The 11980-nt window shown below is 47.5% G+C and overlaps 1 long non-coding RNA gene across 1 annotated transcript; it reads right to left on the bottom strand.

Annotated features, from left to right (window-relative positions):
• Window positions 1-1697: 1697 nt before the first annotated feature.
• LOC310749327 lies at window positions 1698-5959 on the bottom strand. The gene is made up of 2 exons (XR_014541573.1): window positions 2759-5959; window positions 1698-2408 (listed from the first exon to the last, which is right to left on the bottom strand). It is a non-coding gene; the product is annotated as an uncharacterized lncRNA (long non-coding RNA).
• Window positions 5960-11980: the final 6021 nt, after the last annotated feature.

Genomic DNA, 11980 nt, shown 5'->3' with positions numbered 1-11980 from the left:
GCACCTTAAACCTGACCCTGTACTCCACCGGGAGCCGGTGCAGTTGGTAAAGCACTGGATGAATGTCATGCTGGCCACATGACCCGGAAAACCGTCTGTGGACAAACGCCGGCTCCCTCGGCCTGAAAGCGAGATGAGCACCGCAACCCCATAGTCACCTTTGACTGGACTTAACTGTCCAGGGGTCCTTTACTTTTACCTTTACCTATGCAGTGTGATTTCTTCTCTAAAGCATGCAAACGAAAACCCGCGAGCATCAAAATGGTCTCACATCATAGCCCCTCTTAGAGCCCTCCTACAAAGGGTTAACTGCTCAGACAAGGCAGCAGTCCCACCCCCTCTCAAACTATCCTTCCATCCATCATGCACAGCTATATTTCATATCACTAGTCATGCATGCACACACAGAGCGATAATTTGTGAGTGATTTGGTTCTGAATGTGTGCATTGGCAGAGAGAAATGGGGCTGCAGAATGCAATTTGTGAAACGCTTGTCCTCACTGTTCTTATTTCATGACTAACATTACTTACATGTAAGTTTGGGGTGCAATTCCATTACAGGCACCCCAATACAAATACTCTTCATCAGCTTATTTATTGTAGCATAAGAAAGAGTCCCATGGACTGCAAGAAGATCAAACCTCTCCATTCTGAAGGAAATCAGCCCTGAGTGCTCACTGGAAGGACAGATCCTGAAGCTGAGGCTCCAAGGCTTTGGCTACCTCATGAGAAGAGAAGACTCCCTGGAAAAGACCCTGATGTTGGGAAAGATGGAGGGCACAAGGAGAAGGGGACGACAGAGGACGAGATGGTTGGACAGTGTTCTCGAAGCTACAAACATGAGTTTGACCAAACTGCGGGAGGCAGTGGAAGACAGGGGTGCCTGGCGTGCTCTGGTCCAGGGGGTCACGAAGAGTCGGACACGACTAAACAACAACAAAGAAAGGGAGCCCCAAGCCATGCCAAAAAGTGGTCTAGGGGCCTAAGGGAGCTCAGTCAGTAGAATATGAGATTCTTAATCCCAAGGTTGTGGGTTCGAGTCCCAAGTTGGGTGAAAGATCCCTGTATTGCAGAGGGTTGGACTAGAGTCCAGGGCTCAGCAACCTTTTCCAGCCGGGGGCCAGTCCACCGTCCCTCAGACCATGTGGTGGGCCAGACCATATTTTGAAAAAAAAAATGAACAGATTCCTATGCTCCACAAAGAACCCAGAGGTGCATTTTAAATAAAAGGACACAAGCTACTCATGTAAAAACATGCTGATTCCCGGACCGTCTGCAGGCCGGATTTAGAAGGCGATTGGGCTGGATCCAACCCCCGGGCCTTAGTTTGCCTACCCATGGACTAGACAACGCTCATGATCCCTTCCAACTCTACAATTCTATGATTCTAAGTTTTGTGTGTGTGTGTGTGTTTGCTGGCGCGCGCGCGCACACACACACACACACACACACACCTGATGAACAGCAAGAACCTAATACCGGTAATCTAATAACACTTAAAGTGCTTTAATTGTATTAAACATTAATAAAATGTAATTTTATGATACTGAAAATTGCATGCCTTGTGCTTTTCAATTATGCTAGTGCCTTTGCACTCACTTATTACTTGCTGGGCACTTGGTCAGAATATTGCCTGCATGTTTTTTACTTATCTCAACAAAGAAAAACGATAATGGAGATTTGCTTATTTTTTAAAAAAACACCCACAGACCCACACGACATGGGGAAGCTCCTTCACCTCCCAAATTGTGTTCTTCTGGCTGTGGGTAGACTGCCCCATGCCAGAGTCCATTCCCCTTTGAGTTGGAAGGGTCAAAATGCCTGTGCAGAACCACTGCCAGGCCAAGCGTTAAGCGTAAAGAGTTGGTCGTCTTTCTCATGACAGCAGCAAGACAAACAGTTGCTTCCAATTGGAAAGAAGCCACCACCCATTATACGTGGAATATAGCTCTTACAAAGCACTTAACTCACCATCGGAGGGTGATAAGAGGAATAGTAAAGATGGCTTTGACTCCGTAGAGTATCAATTTATATTGTTTATTAACAACGGCAGAGTAATCTCCCTTCCGTCTCAGCCGCTATGGACAAATTATCTGAGTGCTTTACTCTGAAGTATACCCTGTGGATGTGAGTTTCATCTGTCATGCAAAAGATTTTCCACATCTGTTTTGATGCCACGTGGATGACTGCATACAAGACTAAACATCTGTACATGCATTTGTTATGGAAGACAATGCTTTATTCTTGTAATTGGTTTTTTTAAGAAGTTGGAAGGAAGGAAGGAAGGAAGGAAGGAAGGAAGGAAGGAAGGAAGGAAGGATGTGATTGGAGTGGTCAGCCTCCAATTCCCCACTTCTGTCTCCTTGGCTCTTAGCTCCCCCACTAGGTAATCCCAATCCCGCCCCCCACTTTGGGAACCATTGCATAGCTGTCAACTTACAGATTTGAAAATAAGGGACCAGCAGCCTCGAAAATAAGGGATCAGCAGCCAAAATAAGGAATGAACAATTACTTTGATAAAATACATATTTTGTTGTGTGCAAATGGCTTTAGATACCTATTAGGTCCATAAATTACCATATAGCATATATTCAACACAAAAAAAACAGCAACAATTTGTTGTTGACAAAGCACAGCTGGACGTAGAAAGGGCCCCATTACCTTCAGTAGCTTATTTAAGGGACATCATCAATAAGGGACAGCAGTGGGACATGGCGCTGGGATAAGGGACTGTCCCGCCAAAAAAGGGACGCTTGACAGCTATGAACCATTGACTTACTCCATTCATGTTGAGACTGCGCACCTGCTCTAGAGATAGAAAAAGAAAAGAAATCCAACTAACTACAAAACATTTGCAACAGCGGTGGGGGTGGGAAGCATGAAAAGAATTGAGAGAGAGTGAGATCTTGGCATTCAGTAAGCAAAACATGCACTTCTAAATGGGATATTTAAAATGAATGATTGTTAATCTAGCCATAATACGTCGAGAGCGCCACATACCCAGTACATGAAGTCTTCAGAAACGAAGTCATTAGTGTAACTACATATGCCTGCTCATTCTTTTCAAGATAGGGAAATGTGAATAATTCCCTGCCAAGGGACAATTACAGCCTGCCATTCCAGCCTCACGAGGCCGTATGCATCAAGGGGCAACAAGATAACATTAATAAGTATTCTGCAGAGAAAATTAGATCAATAATGGTTTGGCAGCATAACATCTAATTTGAAAATGATATCCACAATGCCGTGGCGGTTGCACGAGAGAGGTGCCTGCCGCATATTCCAAACATTTCTCGCTTTTGCCCCCCTCCAGAATTCTCACCTTCATTCCACCTTCTTTTATTTCGGCTTTGGAAAGAATCCAGGCAACAGAGACTCTATCCAAGCTGCACAAAGTTCAGCTGGATTCGTGTCAGAGGAAAGCAGAACGGCTGTTTTGAAAAGCAGCATGTGTGGGCTTTGATAGCTCTTAACCAGGATGCCTGAACGGAGCCTCCGTAGCATGGAGAAAGTAGAAAGAGAAAAGGTTTTCTCCCTCTCTCATAACTCACGGACACCCAATGAATCATAGAACTGTAGAGTTGGAAGGGACCCTGAGGGACATCTAGTCCAACCCCCTGCAGATTCAGGACAGATAATAGGAAGGACTTCTTCACATGATGCAGAGTTAATCGATGGGGCTCCCTTCGCCAGGATACTGATGACCACTAAACTAGATGGCTTTAGAAAAAAGATCAGACAAATTCATGGAGGAAAAACCTATCAATGGTTACTAGCCATGATGGCTTTGCTCTGCCTCCACAGCTGGAGACAGCAATGCTTCTGAAAACCAGTTGCGGCCGGGGATCTCCCTCTTTTGCCACCTACCAGCTCCATCCAGCATGGCCAGTGGCTAGGAATGATGGGCACTGCAATCCTATGACTTTTGGAGGACACCAGTTTGGAGAAGGCTGAGACAGGCCTGTGGTCACCCTCCCAAGTGAATTCCTTTGTATGTACTTAGTGGAGTGGATGGCGCAGTGGTCTAAACACTGAGCTTCTTCGGCTTGCTGATCAGAAGGTTGGCAGTTCAAATCTGCTCGATGGAGTGAGCTCCCGTTGCTTTGTCCCAGCTCCTGCCAACCTAGCAGTTTGAAAGCACACCAGTGCAAGTAGATAAACAGGTACCGCTGTGATGGGAAGGTAAACAGCATTTCCGTGCGCTCTGGCTTCTGTCACGGTGTCCCATTGCGCCAGAAGTGGTTCAGTCATGCTGGCCACATGACCTGGAAAGCTGTCTGCGGACAAACGCTGGCTCCCTTGGCCTGAAATCGGAGATGAGCGCTGCACCCCATAGTCACTTTTGACTGGACTTAGCCATCCAGGAGTCCTTTACCTTACCTTTATTTACTTACACACACATCCTGACTTTACAGGTCCACTTCTTTTCCTAATACCCCACGGGACACAGATGCAACATTTATTTGTTATTCAAGCTAGAACACAGGGGCTGTTATTACCAATCCTTCTAGGCTGCCCTGAATGCTCTCCCCCTCCCCCTTCCCATTTTTTTGGGCTGAATTGCAGGCATAAAAAAATAATCCTTCAAATTAATAAATAACTCTAGCCTTCTCTTCTCCTTTTGTATGGAGATTTGAAGGAACTTTCTTTTTAAAATACATGTTGCAATAAGTGTGGTCATGAAACTTACTGCAATACAGTCCTCATAGGTGATGGAAGAGTTGTGAGGTCGGATGGGTAACCCCAGTCTGATGCAACATGGAGACATCTAAGGAAATTGCTTCATCTTTTTCTTTTAAGAGACGAATGCAAAGAAAAGCACATTCTGATGAGACATCATTGTAACATGGGCTTGTCCTTGAATTTGCATATTTTTCAGTTTTTAGACAGATTGCTCCATCCTATTTGCTGGCATCATGGGCTGGCTGGGGAACTCCCAAAGGAAGAAGGCTCAGAGCCAGGGGATTGTGGTGGATGACGACATGTGGTGAGAGGGAGAAGGGGGAGGAGAAAGTGTCAGAAGTGGAAGAGGTGACGGGGTTTAGTGAGCAGGAAGAGTTTGCGGCAGAGAGCAGTCAAGAATCAGAGGCAGCACAATGGGAGATCAGCTCTGCCCAAGGCATGATGCAGAACAGCCACAACTGGGAAAAGAGAGACATAATAGACATAATATGAAGAAACATCACAGACAGAACAACTGCCACACATAGGAAGAACAAGGATATCGTTTGAGCGCCTCACTTGTAGTATTATAAATGATTTATTGTGTCAACACGAATAGAAGTTATTAATATTGCAGTTGTTGTATAAGGGATTGTTATTTTGACCAGAGTGTAATTGAAATTAAGATGATTTTGGAATACAGAAATAAAGTAAATCATCAAACCATCAATTTCTAGCATGCCCGGGGGGACAACACACACTTTAATTGTGTTATTTGGTATCTGAATGATTGGTATTGGTAATTCTATTATAATTTGGCAATGTTATAATGAGGCTATTATTGGGTTGTAATTGAAAACTAATAAAAATTATTATCACAAGAATCAGAGGCAGGAGCAGGGCCAGGAGCAAAGGCCTAGCATCTTCTATTGCCGCCCAGGATAGGTGCAAGTCGGGGGGCATTCACATGTGTTGGAGGTGGGTGGGCAGGGCATGCCAGGGGGCAGGGCACACTGTTGGGTGATGCCCTCATGCACCGGAGCCTGCTGCTTCTGCCCCCAGGTCGGGCCTGACCTGGGAGTGGAGCTGCGGGCAGCTGCCAGCACTGGGCCACCGCACGAGGGAACTGCCTCCCCTTCTCTCCTTCACTTCTGCCCCTGGGTCAGGCCTGTTTTACCATGATGCATACTCTGTACAAAATCAGTTCCGCTCAGCTCTGCACCTCTCAGTGCATTTATTTGATTCTTAGAATTGGGTTAGGGTGAAGGTTTTTGTTTTACTCATAGGAAGAGCCTGCTGGATCAGGCCTATTGTTATGTACTGAGTTCAATAGGATCCAAAATGCAGCAGTCTGATTGGTCCTAGAACAATAGGATTCAGAATGCAGCAGTCTGATTGGTCCTAGAACAAATGCAGCAGTATGATTGGTCCGTAGGAGCCACCCAATCCAGCTCCAGATAGAAGTGAATCCACAACCTGATTGGCCTATAGGAGAATTCCGGAATTAGCCAATCACGTGCAGCCCATTGTGTAAATAATGTATATAAAGCAGATACTTTGGGGAAACTTCCATTCCTCCTCACCGCTATGAGCTGAATAAACAGCATGAAATCCACTCTCGATTCTGAGTATATTTCACCTATGGTAGGGTTACCAGACGTCCCTGTTTCCCAGGGACAGTCCCTGGATTTGTGAATAAGTCCTTGGGCAAATTCCATCCCTGGCATGTCCCCAGATTTCATCTAATGTCCCCAGGAAACGCAGCAGCGACAGTCTCAGCAGCCTGGAGCAGTTGGCTCTGGCTGGCTTCAGGAGCTGCTTGGAAGTCCCCATATGATGGTGGTGCAGGGGCTCTAAGATGCAGCTTCTGGGCTGCCTGCGCCTTCCCTGACCCCAGCAACTAAGCTGCGAAGGGAGGCTTCATGCCGCTTATCAGAGCAGCCTCCCAACTCCTACTTGCGTGCATCTCTCAGCTGTGAAGGGAGGCTTCGGGCTGCCTATCCGAGCTTGCGTGCAAGCAGGAGGGGGCAGGGATCTCTCAGTTAGGCAACGGGAAGCCTCCCTTCCCAGCTGAGGGATCCCTGCCCCCTCCTGCTTGCACGCAGGAATGGGATTGGGGCTGCTCTGATGGGAAGGGAGGCATTGCGCTGCCTGAGAGACCCCTGCCCCTTCCTGCTTGCACGCAAGAAGGAGTTGGGATGGGGCTGCTCTGAAAGGCAGTGTGGAGCCTCCCTTGCCAGCTGAGGGATCCCCTCCCCCTCCTGCTTGCACGCAAGTAGGAATGGGATTGGGGCTGCTCCAGTGGGAAGGGAGGCATCGTGCTGCCCGAGCCACCGCTCTTGGCCCTCCTTCTCCACCTTCCATGCCTGACCCACCTCGCACCGCTTCCCCACCACCACTGAAGAACCAACAACTCAGGGACTGCCCAGGCTCATGGAGAAAGGAGACACAAGCTTCGGAGGAAGGGGAAACGTGGCGGTTGAGGTTAAGACAACGGCTGCCCCTCTGCCACTGCCATCACTGCAGCATCAACATCCCGAACATGTAGTATCTATCTATCTATCTATCTATCTATCTATCTATCTAGTCTATTTATTTATTTAAAGTGTCCCCGGTTTCATTGAAAAAAATCTGGTAACCTTAGCCTATGGCCCATCTAGTCCAGCATCCTGTTCTCACAGTGGCAAACCAAGATACTTGGGGGAGACTTGCAAGCAGCACCTGGGGGCAAGAGAACTCTTACTCCTCGAAATTAGGGGTTGCTGGAAAAGTTTAAAACAGGGATGCAGAAAAGGGAGGTATGGGGAAGTCGTTGAAATAAGGTTCAAGAAAAAGAGGTTAAGAAATTATACGTGTTTATATGTTTGTTTGTTTATGTGTTGTTAGTTGTTAGTTGTATTGTGTTTTAATATATGTTGGAAAATCAATAAAAATTTATTAAAAAAAAAAAAGAGAACTCTTACTCCTCCCATGGTTTGCAGCAACTGGGTTTCAGAAGCACCGAAGACTCTTCAAGTCTCCGGAAGAAGAGAAGAAGAAGAGTTTGGATTTGATATCCCGCTTTATCACTACCCGAAGGAGTCTCAATGCGGCTAACATTCTCCTTTCCCTTCCTCCCCCACAACAAACACTCTGTGAGGTGAGTGAGGCTGAGAGACTTCAGAGAAGTGTGACTGGCCCAAGGTCACCCAGCACTGCATGTGGAGGAGCGGGGAAGCGAACCCAGTTCACCAGATTACGAGTCCACCGCTCTTAACCACTACACCACACTGGCTCTCAAATCCAGGGACAGTCCCAGATTTATAGAAGTCATCCCAGTTTCTGATTTGATCCCAGAATGTCCCGCTTTTCCCTCAGACGTCCCTATTTTCATCAGAGCAATGTTGGAGGGCATGGAATAGGAGGTACCCAGGGCTTCTCTACAGCCGGAACTCACCTGATCTCAGTTCCAGCACCTCTCAGGTGGGTGCCTTTGCCATTCTAAGAGGACAAAGGAGGTGTTCATGGTGAGTTCCAGCACCTCTTTTTCTAGAAAAATAGCACTGGACACCCCAGTTTTCATTGGAGAAATGTTGAAGGGTAGGGCAGTGCTGCCTCCGTCCATGGAGAACCATTCTGGCTTGTAGATTCCTAAGCTTTCCATATCTGTGTTGCTCCCTGATCCAGCTGAATGGACAGCCCTCCTCTCTAGTCCACACAAATTCATTATTATTTTTGCAAAGGAATGAAGAAGCTGATCAAAGGAATTGCCGCTGCATCCAAACCCTCTGGCAGAAAGTAATGCTAGGGCTGTCTTTGAAGAGCAAGCACTGAACCAGGGGCTTGGTATTATTTTAGATGCTTCTGCACTGTGGAGAGTCGCTGAGGGGAAATAGCCAGATGTAAGCTGGGGAGGAGACATGGTCAGACATCAAGGGTTTAAAAAATGCAAGGCACAATATTTGCTCTCTTAAAAGTTCTTCCACTCCATGCGTTTTGATTCTGTTTGGTTGGCAGACTGTCCCCTGTTCCTAGTTAGCAATGAATGATGTGCTTCCAAAATGCCCCATCATCTTGCCCCTTTTTTTTTACTTTCTCGCAGTAACAGGTCATTTGCAACACTCCAACCGTTCTTCAGCTGCAGACTTATCAATTTACACGCTTGCATGGAGGAGGGAGTCTCACACAAACAGCCAGAAATGTCCTTGAAACCTATGCTGTCACTGCATGTCCAGCTGTCAAGCCAGCTGTTTTTCTGAAGAAGAATGCCTTAGAAACTGTTTGGTGCTTGTGTGTCCAGCTTCTGTGCCCAGGAAGGGCCAGGATGAGGTCTGGTTTGCTCTGACGCAGTTTTGAATGCCTTAGAAGCTGCTCCCTGCTTCTGAGCCCAGAGAAAACAAGACAATAACAATTCTTAGGGAGGGTGGAGAGTTTAGCAGGCTCTGAGATGCTCTCACAAGATCACACTGAGCCTCCTGAGCTCTGGAGGGATCTCATGAGAGCATCCATGAGCCCAGTAAACAAGTCTGAGAGCTTAAAAGCCCTTCCCATGCCGGCAAAACCCTGTGCAAAAAGAGCTTTTAAGCTCTTTGTCTTCTGTGCATTTATTTTGTGTGATCCAACCAGCCTGCATGATGTTCACCTGCATGATGTTGAAATTGCACATGTGAAACGCACAGAGGTTGTGATTGTACGGCAATACACATTTATCATCGTTTGACATCCGTTGTCTGTAATGCCTTGTGGCCTCTTTATGATCTACGCCCATAAACTGCGCCTGGAATTTAATTAACTGTGTTGGAGAAAAATTACAGCTAAACTAGCTTCAGCAGTTGAAACATTGGCCTGGTTTTATGTCTGGCTGTTAAAAGAAGAGCCAGAGGGCAAACAGCATCGAGCCACACAAATGCCCAGTGGACGGGTAAATGGGCATTCAGGAAGTTACATTTAATCGTTTGGTTTTTCAGACAGAAAAGATCCTCTGCTCAGAAGCCTTCTGTCAGGTCAAGGCACGGAAAAGCAGGCTAGAACGGACGCTATCCGTCGGAGGGTCCGGCTTGTTTGGGGTCAACGATGCATTCTCTAAACCCCGCTGTTAAAATCTCCAGTCGAAAAACACACACACGACTGACTGCTTCAAGCACTGAATGATTGCGAAGGGAGCACCTATCCACAAAGGGAACATCAGCAAACCAGCTGTCTATCAGCAAAATGCCTTGGGCCAACCCTGCAACGTAGGATTGTGAATTGGCATGCAGGGTATTTCACAAACCACATTTGAAGGGGCAAGAACACAGCTTCTGCCAACTTTGCAGCCTTTCCCCTGTGGTTAAAATAATGCTACCTTTGTGTTGGAATTTCCCATTATGCCTTTCCCAGCCCATTCCCATCTAATGATGCCATACATAGCACAGCGATATGCATCACTGCGCATCACAGAGGAAACGTGAAAATGTGACCCACAGATGCCTTTCACAGCAGCACCCCCGTGTCTTTTGCAAGGCGTAGTTCTGATTTGGGGCCAGGATGAGGCCTGGTATGCTCTGATGCAGCTCTGAATGCCTTAGAAACTGTTCCCTGCTTCTATGCCCGGAGAAAACAAGAGCCCTTTCTTCAGAAGCTTTTCTGCTGATTCAGCTCATCCCGCGAAAGGGGTCTGTGCCGTATTGTTGCTGCAGCTACGCAGCGAAATGATTGCAGTGCTGGCATTCCTTCATGAGCATTCGGGACGCCTTCTGATTGTGCCGCACATCATGCACGCAGCAGATGAACAAACGATGGAGGAACAGGGTGACCTTCAAAAGTGTGTCTGCACCAACCATTCTCCATTTGCAATATGGCCTTGGAAAAGAGAGTTGCCATTGACAACACATCCGGCGGGATCAGTGATCCGATTCTGAGCTTGGTTGTGGGAGAGCTTTCACAAAAAGGTCTCATGGGGCTGAGCTGAGCAAACAGACAATGTAAGGCAACTTTGGATCTCCTGGTGGGAAGTCTAGGAACACAGGAAGATATCCTACAGCAAGCCAGGCCACTGGGCCACTGATCACCTAACTGATCACCTAATTGATCTTCATCTGGGGTTCCCAAAGTGGGGTGTGGCGCCCCCTGAGGGTGGTGGGATTACCTGCGGGTTCTCAAAGGCAAGGGGTGGCAGAGAGGTGCTGGAAGTGTAAATGACTACCAGCCTTCGGAAAGCTGGCATCACTGCATCCATTCCACCCGTTTTGTTGCATTACCTAATCAAACTAAGTAGTTTTAATTGGATTTTGATTAGATGTGCAATTAATTGTTGCTGTTTTGAATTTTATTGTGCTATTATCTTCCTTAGTGTGTCATGCAAACTGTGCGTCAGGGACTGGCTGGACGCGGAGGAGTGGGCACTGGGAGAAGGGTGGGTTGGAGAACAACCTGGAAGAAGGGATCGGTGACCTGGGGGAGCCTGTGCAAGCCAGGAGAAGAGAGAGGCAAGAGAAGCTGAAGGATTGGAGAGTGAAGTGCAGGTGCGGGAGAGGGAGAGATCGATCAGGCTGGTAGAGACTCAAGGACAGGCATAGGCAAACTTGGCCCTCCAGATGTTTTGGGACTACAACTCCCATCATCCCTAGCTAACAGGACCAGTGGTCATGGATGCTGGGAATTGTAGTCCCAAAACAGCTGGAGGGCTGAGTTTGCCTATGCCTGGTCAAGGACATCCACGTCTCCTCCTCCTGCCCCCAGGGGCGTTCTGAGGGGGGCAGTTCGCCCTGGGTACCATTCAAAAGGTACAACATGCTGACCCCCGATAGGCAGCCCCCCCGGGGCACGCACCACAACCCCTGGGACAAGCGCCGCTTAGGGTACTGGAGCAGGTTGCTTCGCCTCTGTCTGCCCCACCTCTCCTGCTCCACCCTCTCCCAGGACCAGGAGAGGCCTGAAGAGGGAGAGAAAAAAGAGGCAGAATAGAAAAGCAATACATCAACAATAAAATAATAGCCAGCCAGGGAGTGCAAGCAAATAGGCGATGGGGGGCGCAAGGTGTTGAGAATTCCGTTCCACCTTAAGGAACAGACGTATGGAATTCTTGCATGTCACATGTCTGTTTACATTCCAGCACAGCTTGCTGGGAACTTCCATTTATGTATAGCATTTGCTTTTCCCGTTCTCTCTGAGACAACATTAGAGAGAGAGAGAGACGACACCTTACTTTGTCCTGATTTATGATGAATAAATCTGTAGTTATAGTATGATTTCACAAGCCTCACGCCTATTCTGTATACGCAGTACACTCTGCTAATAGTGCGCCCTGGCCCTTGAAGTCCGGGTCGCTGATTTACATCGGAGCTCGGGCCGATGGATG

Source organism: Podarcis filfolensis (assembly GCF_964270895.1).
Source record: "Podarcis filfolensis genome assembly, chromosome: 14".
Lineage (NCBI taxonomy): Eukaryota > Metazoa > Chordata > Lepidosauria > Squamata > Lacertidae > Podarcis > Podarcis filfolensis.
Note: the sequence above shows the minus strand (reverse complement) of the source record. Positions and strands in the feature narration are given on the sequence as shown.